General features: G+C 34.2%; 2 non-coding genes and 1 pseudogene across 2 annotated transcripts; 1 reads left to right on the forward strand and 2 right to left on the reverse strand.

Moving 5' to 3' along the window:
* Nucleotides 1-403: 403 nt before the first annotated feature.
* On the reverse strand, nt 404-475 carry TRNAP-CGG (transfer RNA proline (anticodon CGG)). The gene has a single exon. It is a non-coding gene; the product is annotated as a tRNA-Pro (tRNA).
* A 1545-nt stretch (nt 476-2020) lies between these two features.
* Nucleotides 2021-2093, forward strand: TRNAP-AGG (transfer RNA proline (anticodon AGG)). Its single transcript has one exon. It is a non-coding gene; the product is annotated as a tRNA-Pro (tRNA).
* Nucleotides 2094-9684: 7591 nt separating this feature from the next.
* Nucleotides 9685-10062, reverse strand: LOC143594554 (zinc finger protein ZAT6 pseudogene; annotated as a pseudogene).
* Nucleotides 10063-14109: the final 4047 nt, after the last annotated feature.

The following is a 14109-nucleotide window of genomic DNA, read 5'->3' on the forward strand; positions in this document are numbered from 1 at the left end:
CTTAATTTATTTTTTTAGTTTATATGTGGGATTAATATTTATATTAGATGTTTATAATTTTGTTTAAACCGGCTTACTATTTATAGGTTTATTGGATTTTAATAATCTATATTGAATGGTATTAGCCGATAATAATGCATGTTCATTTTATCGTCATTGGCGGTCCTAAATTTAAAAAAAGTTGCCCCCCCGTTAAAAATGACTTAACGGCATTATACATTTTTGCGAATTTCAAACTAATGTTTGAGGGCTTTGAACGGAATGAGTCATTATGCATTTTTGTAATATATGTCTATTTATACAAAAATGCCCATTGCCCATAACTGAACAAGCTTGTGTAGGTATGTCGTATATATAAGCTTGTTATGTCCAAAACGAACTATAGAATTATAAAAATCTACCTGGGGCATTCCGAGAATCGAACTCGGGACCTCTCGCACCCGAAGCGAGAATCATACCACTAGACCAAATGCCCAACTTGGTAATTTTGAACTTAAACATATATTACATAAACTTCTTAAAACAGGTATAAGTTAAAAAGGATAATTGCAGAAGTCTTTCTCAGTTTCGATCTTGTGGGTTATGGGACCTGTGAGTAATGCCTCAGTTTTTAAAATATTTAATAATTTTTATTAAGTGTCTATCATATTTCATTCATTAAAGGTATCTTTAATTGGTAGAGAAGGCAAATGGGCAACAGCTGCACCGGTTGCATAATTTGGATAGCAAAACTAAGTCGGTTAAATATAACGTTTTTCACATCAACATTGTTTAAAATCTTTAAGACCAACTCTATCTCTACTACAGCGATAGTATTGTATGCGAAACAATAAACATATCTGGCAAAGAAATACAACTCCTGGTTATGGAAGCTTTTGTTTAGGCACCAACTTCAAATTGGTGAAAACTGCACTATTATTACCAAAATGAGGTCCCAACTCCCAAACTCTAAAATCGACTCTTATATGTGCTGGTAATTCCATCATCCCTCTCGCACTTGTTTGCATCATATATATTTAAAAAAAAAAAAAAAATTTTGTACCAATCCTACATCATTGCATGAAAGAGGATCCAACAATCTTTAAAATATTTTATATGATGCCAAATATTGAAATATTTATCAGTTGCATAGAAGATGTTGGAAATTATTTAGTATACTGGTTCATTTGTATGGTTATATAACTCATTCAAACAAGTTTTGCATTCCAAGGACTGAATACCTAAATCAACTCACATTCTGACACTATTTATATTTAAGAAAATTTCACTAAAACAATAATTGAATTTTGGTTTTTTACTTATAAACACTGACCAATTAAATGAACTAGAAAATGACACCGATATCTTTGGGCACCGAGTGCACACAAGGACCACCAAAACCCAAAGGGATTAGAAGCAAGTAGTTTATATTCTTAAGACGAACCTTAAAGAGTTAAGACATATCACACAAGCGTTGTGCACAAAGCGTAGCCATCAGCAGCCAAACCCAAACAGATCACATAACCCTTGTGTGGAGTTCAGGAGAGTTCTATTTTTTATTTAATAAAAAAAGAAAATTCTTTATAACATTATTAAAATGATTCATGATCTATACATAAACATATGCTATTAAATATATCCGTTTCAACAAAGTCTTTTAACACCATTCGCTTAACATTTAACATTTAACATTTTCACTTGCGGGTCCCATTTTGCGTTTTTCTACTAAAGAGTTGAACCCACCAGCGTTTTACTCCCAAAGAGGCATACGCCTCGCTTTAGTGGTCCTTGTTTGCACTAGGTGCCCAAAGATACTAGTTGTCAAGTTCTCATTCGTGTAATTGATCAATGTTTATAAGTGAAAACCAAAATTGAATTTTTGCTTAAATAAACTTGACAAGTACGTTTGTTTTGGTGAATTCCTCTATGCATAAACCTTTTCTAAGGCTATTGGATTCCTCACGATTCAGATTAAAAAATAATCTATGCTGTACAGTTATTTTAGAACGTAGCTTGAAATGGATACACGTAAAATATAACCGGGCATTTGGTCTAGTGGTATGATTCTCGCTTAGGGTGCGAGAGGTCCCGAGTTCAATTCTCGAAATGCACCACTTTACGGTTTATTTTTTTAAACTCACATCATTTCATTGTAAAAAAGTAAGGAACAAAAATAATATTCGAACGAAAAACAACTGCGCTTGCCGGGAGTCGAACCCGGGTCTATTGCTTGGAAGTAGAGATGGCCAAAAAAACCGGTTGGGGAACCGGTTTACCGGTTTAAACCGGAAACCGGTTTTTACGAAAACCGGTTTTTTAAAAACCGGTTTGACCGGTTTACAAACCGCCGGTTCGTCTTTCGGTTACAAGTTCTAGATCCAAAACCGGTTAATGGAAAAACCGGTTTTTTTTAAAACCGGTTATTATGAAAAAAACCGGTTATTAACCGGTTATTTTAAAAAAAAAAACCGGTTAACCGGTTATTAACCGGTTCTAACCGGTTTCTAAACCGGTCCTAACCGGTTTCTAAACCGGTCCTAACCGGTTAGACCGGTCCGAGTTTTGCACCAAAAAAACCGGTTAATAAACCGGTCCGGTTATTTAAAAACCGGTTTTTTTCCACGCCAAGAAAAACCGGTCCGGTTATTAACCGAACCGGTTTTTTAAAAAAAACCGATTTGTGCACCTCTACTTGGAAGGCAATTATCCTAACCGTTGGACTACAAACGCTGTTGTTTCTTTAATCTTCACTGCTTTTTGATATTTCAACTACATACATATCAAAGTTCATGTTCATTTGTGCATATAAGTAAATTGTAAAAGTTATTGACTTATTGTCCATCCACATGGTATTATACTAAAAAAAAGAACACCCGCTATACTTTACTCCGTATATTTTCTCATTCACAATCAAATGCTTTGATGATATATGATTAAGAATATTTTTCATAACCAAATTTCTTTTTTTTTTTTATAGACGAACAATAGAGATTTATCTATGGTGTCACTCTTGGTCCAGTGACTCTTGTTTGTTGATGAGGTTCACGACCACCATTCAAAACTAAGATCTTAGTATTGTTTGATTTAGCAATTGAGACATTGCAAATTTGTTTTGTTGTTACATTAGTGATTAGTGAAGATTTCCTCAGGGGTCATTCATTCATTCAAGTGTACACGTCGAGTTCAAATATTGGTTTTACCTAGGTGGGAGAATCGTTACAATGTTAAGGCAAACCTCATCAAGGTTAATGAGTACCTATCAAGGTGGTTGCATTATCTTTTGTAAATCCATCGCCGTTCATTTACATAATACATATGGATCAAAAGACTTAAATAATGTCAACACATTTAATGTTTCTTAATTGTGGATGAGAAGAGAACTGAACATATAAGTGTGATTTGGCTGAAGAAGTTTATGGGTTTGTTTTATCCTAGGAAGTGTTCAACCCAATTATTGTTGCACGGTTACACCAAAAAACAGTCTATAGCAAACCTGGGGGTAAGAGTTAAGTGACCGGGTCATAAAACTTCAAACAATGTTTGCATCGAGCTTTTTGGCTACCGTTAGACATTTCGCATAGGTCGAAATGTTGCCAAACATCATGGTTTCGTTTCGTGGGGATGACCCGAACGACCGTTTCTCCCGTGTTCGAGGCACCCATATTGGCGGATGAAGCAGCACTTTGGGAGGCCATGATAATCGACTACGAAATAAGAGTGGTATACTCGAGTATGAAATAAACGACTACGAAATAAGAGCGTATGGAGTGGTAATGTGGTATAATTGAGCGTGAGATAACAAAATAATCGCGTATGAAATAAACGTTTAGAGCGTTTGGAGTTGTATAATCGAGTGTGATCTAACCAATACCCAACCTAAACTATATATAGATGTTTGTGGGGGTAAAATGGTAAAAAAAAAAAAACGGTCCAAAAACAAAAAAAAAGGGCATATAGCCGTTATACAACGTTCAAAAACCGGTTTTTAACCGGTTAACCGGTTATGGAGAAACCGGTTAACCGGTTTTTCCACAACGGTCAAAAACCGGTTTTTTTATAAACCGGTTAACCGGTTTTTCCATAACCGGTTAATAAAAAAAAACCGGTTTTTCCATTAACCGGTTCGTTAACCGGTTTTGGATCTAGAACTTGTAACCGAAAGACGAACCGGCGGTTTGTAAACCGGTCAAACCGGTTTTTAACCGGTTTTCGTAAAAACCGGTTTCCGGTTTAAACCGGTAAACCGGTTCCCCAACCGGTTTTTTTGGCCATCTCTAAGTGACCCACCCACATTTTTTATATACCACACTTATTGTTAAAAAAACAATGATCCTTATAACTAAATATGTCATCATCATTATAAATCCTACCTCATCTTGATGTTTTACATTAATACTTAATTTGTTTTGTTTCTATTTTATCATGTTTTTTTATATAACTTTATTTTTGATGAATATTTTTATTCGTACTACTTTATTTTAGTTATTATTTCTTCTTTTCAATATACTTGTGAATTTTGTAGTTCTATAATAATTTTTATTATAATTATGAGAAAATTCCAATTTGCGTCCCTGGGTTATATCGTCGGGAGATGGATTGACCACTGAAAAAGAATTTGCGCATGTTGCATACCTGTGTTTCTCCGGCGGGTTTTTATGACTCCCACCGTTAGTTGACCGTCAGTTGACTGTTGGTATTTCAGTAATAATATCAACATATTAAGGGCATTTTAGTAATCTTCTTCTAATAAATAATAAATATAATAATAATAGTAATAATAATAATATAATAATAGATAATACTAATAATAATAAATAAATACTACTCAACTTATACCTTGTGCCATATCAAAGACGTACCATACGAAGAACATCACACACATAGCTCTTCTTTTTCTCAGGTTCGTTATTTCTCCTTCAAATCTCTATAATCATATTATTATTATTATTATTATTATTATTATTATTATTATTATTATTATTATTATTATCACAACACACTGACCAGTATATGTATCCCAATTAGCAGCAGACCCCTCATCACCAGCCTTTCAAAAATTCTTGCAACCATGAACCACCATACGCGGCGACGCGTTCTTCTCCGGCAAAGGATCAAGAAACCCATCTGGCAAATTATTATTATTACGACATTCATCATCCGAACCACCCAGTTTATGGGACAGGGAGGATGACTCGCTGGGTCTACGGTGTGCTCACACGTTAACCGCTGTTGCCCCGACGAAGTCGCACGGTCCAAGGCTGATATTGTTCGGTGGCGCCACCGCAATTGAAGGCGGCACGCCGGTTCCGAACCCAGGGACAGTAAATTTCATAACTGTTCATTAATCTAACAATTGTTATGTAATTGATGTGATTTGATTGAGTTTTGTTGTGGATTTTGTGAGTTAGGGTTAGCTAGTGTGATGAATTCGGTGCATTCGTATGATGTTATAATCATGAAGTGGAGTAGGTGAATTTGAGTTATGATTTGTTGTTTATTAATGTTTGTTGATTAGATGATGAAGACAGGGAAATGACGATGATGATGATGTGGAAGTCCTTAACCAAGTGAAGAATATATATTTCATGTTGTATAGATATAACAAACATTAGTTTAGTTCAAATAGTTTGTTTTGTTTGTTGTTAACCAAGACGTCGCCGGTTCGAACCCCACCCGCTACACGATAAGTTTTAAAATTAATTATAGGCTTAGGGGTAAAATGGTCATTTCAACCGTTTTTGGTCAGTCAACTAACAGTCAACTGACGGAAGGGCACAGATTGCCCCGTCCAAATATCACAGACGTCCAAAATGCGCAATTTCATTTTCAGTGGCTATTTCGTCTCCCGATGATATATTTCAGGGAGGCAAATTGGAATTTTCTCTAATTATAATACATATTTATTTATTTTTTATGATTTCCGATTATTATTATTATTATTATTATTATTATTATTATTATTATTATTATTTTGAAAAACCTTTACCTTATTTCTGGCCATATTTTCCATTCATCATATCCTCAACCCACTTCACCATGAAATCATCTCCAATATCCAAATCCTTCACACCAAATCCACTCAAACTCAAAACCCACATAATAAACTTCCAACAACATAACAACAACCAAACCATCCAAAACCCCTCCATGTCCGACATCCTAGAATCCTCAAAAGCACAAAACCTCGACCTCCAACTCCAAACCGTGGGCCCCTTCTTCAGAATAACCGCAAAGAGTTTGAAAACAAACACAGTCCTCGGAAAAGCCGAAGGAATGATACGTGTGTGGTGGAACAAAGGCAAGATTTTGCATTTGGATTCGATTAAGTTGACCCGGGAGACATTGGGTATGGATAGATCCGTATTTGGAATCGGGTTGTTTATTGGAGCTGTGATGATTCGATATGGGTATGATTGCGAGTGTAAAACGTCTGAGTTGCTTGCGATTAACGATTCGGATGTTTACCATGCCAAGGTTTTGGTTTTTTAAGTTCGGGTTGATTTGTTTAACGAATTTAGTTAAATTGAATATATGACGTGTTTAACCCGTTTAACAATACAAGTCTAGTCTAGTCATTTGGATAATTAGGTTATATTAGTCGCGTTTGGGTTACACGATTTTAAATGTGCCTGTGTTGGGTTGACAATTTGATGTCATTGCATGGATAAATATAATTTTCTGGTTAATCAGTTCAACCAAGGGCGAAGGATGCTTAGGGCTAGGGGTGGCCCCAGCCCCCCTGTTTTTTTACGTAGTAGTGTAAAGTTATCCGTTTTCGTCCGAAATTTTTTATACGTAGTGTAAATTTAGCAGTTTTCGTCAGAAACTTTTTATACGTAGTGTAAATTTAGCAGTTTTCGGCCGAAAATTTTTTATACATAGTGTAAAATTTAGACGTTTTCGAACAAAATTTTTTATACGTAGTATAAATTTAGCCCTTTTCGGGTGAAAATTTTTTTATACGTTGTTTTCGGCCGAAATTTTGAGCCCCGCCCCCTTTGTTTGTGAAATTTTGTATACATTTTTGGTGTCTTAGTCCAAGCTTCACCACTGTTCAACCCCTAACTCAAAACATTAAAACCTGTCAACTTGACACGATTTTTTTGTTATTAAATACCTTGTGGGAAAATGTGTTAGAGTGATTAAAGAATTTGATGGGTTTGTTTTATTATGTTTTGCTCATGATTAAAAGCGTTTTGAATATGTCAACTCTAATAAAATGTTTAATATATAATAAATGATAAAGAAATCTGTTTAGGTTATCTAAAAAAATGTTGAATGATTTTGGTTTGGAACTTGCAGCTTGTGAAGTTTCATAGAAGAATAGGTTTTGAAACAGTTTATGAGGTAACAGGTTCATCGATGGCGGATCTTGCCCACATGTTGGTATGGGGCGGTGTTGGCACACGTATGGATGCAAACGTTGAACGTCTCCTCTTGAAGTGGTGTACGCGATTCACAGTAAATGAAGATTCAAATTCGTAAAAATGTATATTGTTTTAGTGAGAAAGAAGATTACAATTGGTTAAAGTTGTCTAAACATGTGACAAAGAGATGTTTATAAGAGCTTACTCGTTAAATTTTTAATGTAATGACTCAATACATACTTTTTACTCACGGGTCGTTCCTTACCTTTCAAACTAGAAACTTACCTTTTGACTATTTCCAACTTCTTCGAGTATAGTTATATCCTATTACATGAAATTCGACGCTGATTGTTGTCTGCTTACCTGATATCCTTAAATGAAACATATTTGAAAGTGTTTCATGGTAAAATCAATATGTAGCAAGCTCTTATATGGGCCAATTGGAAGGTCTTATATGGACCAATTGGGGATGGGAAAAGACCAACAAACAATTTTTAAACTCAATCTCAAATGTGCTCTTAATTGTTTTAAGTGGGCTCACAACATATTAATTTTTTGATTCTTATTAAGGGTAGTTTGGTCATTTTACACAGACTTAACTGAAAAGTTTAACAGTGTTAGCGGGTATGGACTACCGTGGTTACAAATTCATGCATATGAACCACATTGGTAATAAGTTTAAAACTATTAGGATCAAGTTTGCAATAAGTTAAGTTTGAGGATCAAACATGCAATATATGCAAACCACAGGGACCAATCATACAGTTAAGTTAAAAAAAGAGTACAATGCCAAAATCTTCCTTGTGATTTGCTCAGTTATGCGATTTTCGTCCAAAAAGTTTCTTTTTGCGACTATACTATTTAGGACTGTCACTTTTACCCGAAACCCAAACCGAGAAAACACGTACCCGAACCCGAACTAACCCGACCCGAAAAACCTTAACTCGAGAAAAGATCAACCCAAACCCGAACCGAAATAATTTGGGTTGGTTCTCGGGTTTGATTTATAAGTTTTGGGTCAACCCGAATAAACTTTTAGTTTTGAAATTAAATATATATTTATGTATAATAGGCTTAGTATTAGCGACTAACGTTATCAGAATCTGGTCCTAATCGATTGTTGTCATCACAACTATTATTGATCGATTGTTTATTGATAGTTTATGTTTTCCATTTGTTACTAATAGCAACTGTAATCGAACAACCAAATCACGCCCGATTGAAGACGATTATGGTTCGAGTTAGTTTTACTCTTTTTTGGATTGTTTTATCAAGTTATGTTATTTTATTAATTGATTATTTGCTTACGAGCAAATAATAGTATGTTGTTTTAATTTTAGCATCGTAGGTTTTAATTTTTTATTTTTTTTTCTTTTGTTTTCTAGGATACTCGAAACCCGATTAACCCAACCCGAAAAAACCTGAACCCGAATTACCCGAGCATGAAAAATCCGTGAGAGATTCGGGTTGGGTTTCGGGTCAAGATTTAAAACTTTGAAACCTGATCAACCCGACCCGAAAAACCCGAAACCCGAAAAACGAACCCGAAGAACACCCCTAATACCATTGAGGTTACCCATTTCTTGGAGTTGGTCTAGTAGCTGTGTTTAGTTCTAAGTTTTGCTCTTGGAGTTGGTCTAGTAGCTGTGTTGCTTTTGGGCTTAACTGGAGCATGGAGCATAACCTTGATGCGCAGAGTAATCTCACTTTGTCTCTACAAGACACACAAGTCTAATGTCTAATCTAACTCGATAGAGGATCCGTTGGCGATATGGAGATTATAAAGAAGGGAGAAGAGTCATTCATTATTCAGCCTATTTGTAAACTCTCGTCTCGTCTTCTTGATTGAGCCCGATCAGGGTTTATTTATATATCTGTGTTGATATCTTGTGAGTTTATACGAGTTCGTTACACTGATGAATTCCCTATGAATGTTATATCCTATACACCCAAACTGGTTTTAGAGTATTTGATCTATCATGAGATCTTGAAACATCATACCGAATCTCATAACACAAGAAAAATCCTTAAAAATTTGTACATTTCATCATGGTTAGAAGTAGGAACATTATTATTATTATTATTATTATTATTATTATTATTATTATTATTATTATTATTATTATTATTGTTGTTGTTGTTTTTTTTTGGTCATATTTCTAATTTTGTAGGTGTGAAATTAATTTCTAAGTTATTAAGGTGACGTGCATGCTGTTTGCAACTTACTATTTTAGTTCAAATCTTATTAAAGTTGCATGAAATGAAATATAACAATATTATTATTCATTTATTCAAACAGTCAATACATGCAACTACTTGGTCATGTCACCGGCTATACTTATTCAGGACAGGCGGGAAGGTTCAAGTCAAAGTCTCGCGGTTGACCATGAACGGCATGAGTTCCACTTCTCGGATTGCTACCATCGTAATGACGCCGTTTATGGCCACCGAGTGCCTGACCAGTTGCGAAAGACCTATGGCAGACAGAACACTCATGACCCTTAACTCCATTGCTCTTAAAATCAAAGGTGGTGGCCGGGTGGTCATCGGGTGGTGTGTTTTTCCTGTGACTTGATTTGTGGCCACCTAGTGCTTGGTATGTAGGGAAACTTTTGTCGCACACGTCACACTTGTATTGCATCGGTAGGAAGTAGTCGACGGACTGATGACGTTGCGGTGGTGGCTGAGCGGTTGAGTCGTCTCCAGCGAGCAACATGAGGTGTTGTTATTAATATAGAGGGAGCTACAGGTATTGATAACATGCATAATGGGGTAGAGGTATTTATAGGTGTGTGTTGGGACCAAATTAGACTGACCCAATAAAACAATATAACTTAAATTTGGAAATTGTTTAAATGAATATGAAATTTGGTACTCATTTTGCAACGGGGTTACATTAGTAATGAATCCCGAAATGTTTTATATAAGGGACAGTGTTAAAATTTTATGGGAATGATTGAAATTTTAACACATATATAGTACTAATTTTTTTTTCACAAGGGACAACCGAGCCAATCCACTGTACTAGCTTGGGTCTGCCTATGGTTTCGTCACTCAAGTAGGAAGAAAAGGCTCAACGTGGAACGATGTGCTTCATTGATCAAGGTCTTATCCTAGTAAAATATGTTCGGTGATTATATTGGCATTAAATTATTTTAGGTAACCGCTTGTGGTTTACGTCACGTAAGCAAGAAGAATACGTTCAACTGTTTATATGTGAGTAAAGGATGGGTGTTCGCTTCATTAGTCACATTCTTATCCTAGTAAGAATACGTTCGGTAATTTAATTGGCATTAAACTATTTTAGATAACCAAGCTTTACTCAAAAGCCAAATCAGAAGTCACGAAATAATCAAAACAATTTTAGGAGGGATGTAACTTACAATAGTCCAAAACTTTTGTAATTTTGGAGACCTGGGAACCTTTGGGGTTTTAGGAGTCGCGTCCTCACAGACATGTACGAAGGCTCGATTGATGGAGCCATGTATATACTATTCTTGAACCTCTTTTTGGTCTTTTGTGTAAATGAACTTTACATGATTTTTCCTTTTTATATCAGGCAATGTAACTTTGGGAATTAACTTAAGGTAATTGATACCTAAGCACTTAACAATATATAATTGTTTGTGTATCAAGGTTTGATTTTAAGTTTAGAAACTAGCTAGACTAGATACAAATTAAATATTGTTATATGTTATATCAGAATCTGTTGCATGTTAAGTTGAAAGGTCATCAACTACCAACTATACAAGCTTTTTATGTTGTAAAAAGATTAGAGCATTCTCAGCAGCTTATCTAAAAGTTTTGTGAGAAAAATCTCTAAAAAATTTTGAAGAATGATAAGTGGTTGTGAGTAGAGAAAAGATAAAATTTAAAGAGATGTGTAAATTTTAAGTAAATTTGAAGGAACAATGTTCATCATTTATATATTTTTTAATATATTTTAAAGTGGTTTTGAGTGGAGGAGAGAGTAAATATAATTATAAAAATATAAAAATGTATTATTTAATTGTATGTGAGAGATAAAATGTAGTTTTATAGTGTAATTATAGATATAAAGATAGAGAAGTTGACGCAAATGCTCTTAGAATCCCATTTTACATAATGTGTTGAACCAAAAAGAATTTCCAACTTTACTTTTGGTCGACACGCTAGGAGCATATAATAACTAGGATTTGAGATCGAGTGTGCGTGAATAGAAACAACAAGTCGGTGATTCCTCGCCCAATGCTAGGAGCCGCATGAGAAAACTAAAATAGATGATGAAGAGACGACTACTGACAATTCATTTCCAATGCTGCAATGCCTAATAAAAGCAAGTCATTTTGCTTCGCAATTTCAATTCTTTGCGTGTGAAACAAAGCTACATTCATACTCAAAATTGTTCTTTGGACATGAAAATGATAGTTCATGCTTAACGATTCTTCATTCTAAATTGAATCAACGAAATTACCATAGCATATTGTAATCAACATTCACGTTCTAATTCAATCAAGGTATGAATCAAAACTCGAATACTCAATATAAATGTTCTATAATTTTGTTAAGTGTTAACCTAATCTATTTTGTGTGTTAAACTTTTAAGCTAATCCATCAACTTTGGGTGTTTCCATTGTATGTAATCTATATTTCAAAACTCGAATTCCTGATGTCCTGATTATCGATTTTCTATCATCGTCTAGTGTCCTAATTGATTATTTTCGTTAACTGTTAACTAGAATACTATCTTCTTTATATTTCCTATTTGTTTTTTTTTGTTTTTTTTCTGTTAAGTGTTAACCTGTTTTGAAAGCCAGAATATGTAAGTAAAACAAGGACAAAGTGTTTAACCGTTCAAACTCCACGCATGTTACCAACCACTTTTTAAACTCCTTTTTGTCTTCAAGTACCATTATTGGTATTAGAGCATCCACAACAAACTCCAATTTTCTAGGTTTGGATCTAGATGGCAAAGAAATGGACTTGGATGACAAACTTCCCTTGTTGTGGAGCAAGTTTGTAGAGGTCGAGTTTGTGAATGCAAACTTGCAACAAACTTGCAAGGTGGCATGTTTGTGGAGCCACCACATTTCTTTCTCTCACATGCATATATACATATATTATATATATATAATTATAGTATATTTTAATAAATTTTGTGAAAGTTTGTTGTTGCAGAAAAAGTTTGAATTTTTGAAAAAAGTTTGAAAAATGATGAGGCTATTATGTGGCGGTTTGTTTTTGTGGATGCTCTTATACTGATTATACCAAAGACTTAGTTGCTTGAACTTATTTTAATTTTCTCAAAAGATCCGAGTATAAAGAATTTACTTCTTCTTATTATATAAAAAAATGAAGAATAAAAAAATTACTATAGAAAATGTTGATTTTTTATGTAGATAAACTATTTTGTTTGTGTTGTAAAAGGAACCAAAAAATGTATTTCATTTAATGCTTTTGAAAGGTTAACCTGAACCTTAGCATATTTGAATTGGATTACAGTAAGTTATTTTAGATTGATAAATTCACTCATTCTCTGATTCAAAGAAACCAAATTAATGGTACTAATTAAGTTACTAGTATTATTAATTTATTATGCATGCATGTATACAAATGTTACACCTCTATTACAATTTTACAACATAATATAATTTTTGGCGCATTTATGATTTTCAGTTGGGCCAGAATTATTTTATTAATACTTTCTGAGTCGAGTGACATCCTTAATTTATCATCTGTGTTTACTTTGACTGAAACTTTGACTTCGCTAAATCCGAATTTTGACACAATCTCGTACTCAGTGTGTTTCTAGAATTTGTCTACACTTGACGATTATTAATTTATATTATATTATGTATGTAAATTAGAAAGTATAAAATAAATAATCTCCTATAAATCCGCACGTAATGTTGGAGGCTTGGGTTTTTTTAATGAAGACTCATGTTCGATTCTCACTTTATTAGTGAATAATATCACACGTATCTTGGGTGAATAATACACTTGTAGCACTTTGGGTGGATATTGACAATGAAGGATTCGAGCTCAGCCTTGTGTGGTTGTTAATTCGATTCCCGAGCCCACCCGGGTTTTTGTCCCACCGTGTGTTACGCCAGAAAGTTCTGCTCTTGTGGTGACACAGTGATTGTCAAGTGACAGCCGGCGATATTGTTTCCGGGAGAATGCCAAAGCCAAACTTTGAAGCCAGCGTTGGCTCGATTAAGACAACATAGTTTGGCCAGGATGAGACAACGGAGCTCTCCAAATTAAAAAGTGCGATGACCTAACACACAAGAAAGTCGTCGTTTTAAAAAGAAAAAATAATCCCGTATAATGCATTAATGATTCCTGCAACATAAATCAAGTTACTAAATGTTCTTTAAGTTTAATACTTGCTCTCATTAAAAATCAGATAGATTGAATATAAAAATTACATGATAGTACATAAATGTAAAGATAAAACTATTTTACTGAAAATAAAGTAAAAAAAATCATATAAAATAGTATAATAAGTTGTTTTTAAAATACGTTTTGTGCTTGTAAATCTATTAAAGCATCCTTGTCCCTTAGTACTATAATTCTAGCAGTTCTATCGAACATAAAAGTTTTACGTCTTAACACATAAATGTCAACTAAATTTAAAAAACAAATTTTCGAAATATTGGCTTATCGTTTTTAGATGGAAATGATGAAGACAACTACACAAGATGAAAGATTTGGTTAACGTTCTTATGTGAGAGAGATAATGAAAAGGCTTATGTGAGAGAGAGAGAGAGAGCGAGAGAAT

This window comes from Bidens hawaiensis, unplaced genomic scaffold (assembly GCF_021521415.1).
Source record: "Bidens hawaiensis isolate Kalapana, Puna unplaced genomic scaffold, B.hawaiensis_p1.1 tig00043870_1, whole genome shotgun sequence".
Taxonomy (NCBI): domain Eukaryota; kingdom Viridiplantae; phylum Streptophyta; class Magnoliopsida; order Asterales; family Asteraceae; genus Bidens; species Bidens hawaiensis.